The sequence below is a fragment of the Orycteropus afer genome, unplaced genomic scaffold (assembly GCF_000298275.1).
Source record: "Orycteropus afer afer isolate SDZICR_OR568_19922 unplaced genomic scaffold, OryAfe1.0 scaffold00654, whole genome shotgun sequence".
Taxonomy (NCBI): Eukaryota; Metazoa; Chordata; class Mammalia; order Tubulidentata; family Orycteropodidae; genus Orycteropus; species Orycteropus afer.
In genome coordinates this window covers 89,880-92,397 of record NW_006922241.1, presented here as the reverse complement: position 1 = coordinate 92,397, position 2,518 = coordinate 89,880, and the positions used below count along the sequence as shown (strand labels likewise).

At 37.5% G+C, this 2,518-nt stretch overlaps 1 protein-coding gene across 1 annotated transcript in view; it reads right to left on the bottom strand.

Annotated features, from left to right (window-relative positions):
- The window catches only part of LOC103210806 (COMM domain-containing protein 10), a gene marked incomplete at its 5' end in the record, with an annotated part of 365,452 nt that overhangs the window by 274,118 nt on the left and 88,816 nt on the right, over positions 1-2,518 (bottom strand). The gene's annotated exons all lie outside the window — the stretch shown is intronic.

The following is a 2,518-nucleotide window of genomic DNA, read 5'->3' as shown; positions in this document are numbered from 1 at the left end:
TCACAAAGAAAACTCCAGGCACAAATTTTTCAGTCATGAATTCTGCAATATGTTAATAAAGAAAGAGTACCAACTCTCTACAAACTCTTCTAGCAAGATCAAATAGAACACTTCTCAGTTCATATTATGAGACCAGCATTAACCTAAGAACAAAACTGAACAAAGCTAAAGAAAACTACAGATCAAAATCCTTCATGAACACAGACACAAAAATAACAAAAAATTAGCAAATCAAATCTAAAAAAAATATCCTTTTAAAAAATGGTAATGCATTATGACCAAGGGTAAGTTATATTAAGAATGGAAGGCTGATTCAAGCCTATGAATGTAGAGAGAAAGAATTGATTACAAACACATATGATGGAATTTGGGGAGGTGATGGAAATATTCTATATATTTATGATACTCAATAAACAAACCCATCTGCCATTCAGGTCAATTCTGACTCATAGTGATCCTCTAGGACAGAGGAGAACAGCACCCACAGGGTTTCCAAGGCTGTACATCTTTATAGAACCATACTGTCATATCTTTTTCCTACGAAGCAGCTGGTGGATTCGAATTACAGACTTTTTGGTTAGCAGCCAAGTACTTTAACCACTGTGCCACCAGGGCTCTTCATATTTATGATAGTGGTTGAAACTCATCAAACTACATACCAAAAAAGGGCAAGGTTTACTATACATAAATTAAACTTTGTTCCAACTCATAGCAAACCCTCCTTGGGTTTCCAAGGTGGTATCACTACGGAAGCAGATTCCCAATCTTCCTTCCGAGGAGTGGCTGGTCAGTTTGAACCACCAGCTTTCTGGTTAGCAGTAAAATACCTCAGGCACTATACCACCAGAGCTCCTGATAGAGAGAGAGAGAGAGAGACAGACAGACAGACAGACAAACAGGGATTATTATAATTACTATAACCTAATGAATAAAATAAGATTGTTAGTCCATATTGAAAAAATGAATAAATAAATGGAGAAGTAAAAGCACTTTCTCAGATTATCAAAAAAAAAAAATAGAATGACAGAAAAATCAATGGATGCTAAAACTAGTAGGTAAAATTCTGATGACCAACATAATATTTTTATAATTTCGAAAAGTCTTCCCAAAACTACTTATACAAAGGGATAAATAGTAACTCTACAATGGAGAAGCCTATCAGACACCACTTTATCAAAGTCACAAATCTACTGTTACTAAGATTGGAACAAACTGACATCCTATGCCAATTAATAAGGAAGACACAGTATCAGTTTAGTGGTATCCCTGCCAAAAAACAACATTTTAACTTAATCATTAGGAAACATCAGATCCAATGAGGCGAATCATACAAAATAACTGTCAAAAATGTCAAGAAACAAAACCAAACTGAGGAACTGCTCAAGCTTAAAAGGTAACTAAAGAGATATTTGATACTAAACAGAAGTTATAAAGTGCAATACTGGAATAATTAATGAAATTTGAATACGTACTCCAAATTACACAATTGTTTTGTATCTGTGTTAATTTCCTAATTTTGAATACTGTAGTTACAGAAGAAAATGTTCTTAGGACACAAATAATTATTTAGTACCAAAGGGTTACAATATTTCCAGTTTACTCTCAAAACTGGTGAGAAAAAAATTACATAAAAATGCATGTATGTGATCAGATATGGATAGAAGTTGGGAGCTCTGGTGGCATAGTACCTAAGGCATTTGACTGCTAACCAGAGTGCTGGAGGTTCAAACCCACCAGTCACTCCTCAGAAGGAAGATTGTTGTTGTTGTTGTTGTTGTTGTTATGTGCCATTGAGTCAGACCTGACTCACAGTGACCCCCCCTCCTTGGGCTTCCGAGGCAGTATCACTACGGAAGTAGACTGCCCAACCTTCCTTCCAAGGAATGGCTGGTGGGTTTGAACCGCCAGCCTTCTGGTTAGCAGTCAAGTGCCTTAGGTACTATGCTACCAGAGCTCCTAGAAGGACGATCAAGCAATCTAATTCCACAGAGATACCACCTCAAAACCCAGGAAGGGGTCACTATGAGTCGGAAACAACTAGATGGAAGTGGGTTTGGTTTTTTGGTTTATATATAAGTTTGTCAGATGACATTTCTACATACATATCTGTATGTGCTATAAGAGTGTCCATATATATAATAGCGCTAAGAGGGGTCAAAATTATGATAGCTTCTTAGCCACAGCCAAACACTTTGACAGAGTGAGCTGCTGGGCCCACAGGCTCAGGACCATCATTGCAGGGGATATCAAGCACCAGTGGCATAACATACTACACAAAGACAATGTTCTACAACCTACTTTGGTGAGTAGTGACTGAGGTCTTAAAAATTTGCAAGAAGTCATCAGATGCAATAATTGGTCTCACCCACTCGGGAGCAAAGAAGAAAAAAGAAAATCAAAGATGTATGGAAACAATTAGTCCGAGACTAGTGGACCATGTGAACCTCAGCCTACATGACCCTGAAACCAGAAGAACTAGATGGTTCCTAGCTACCACTGTCAACCACTCAGAAAGGGA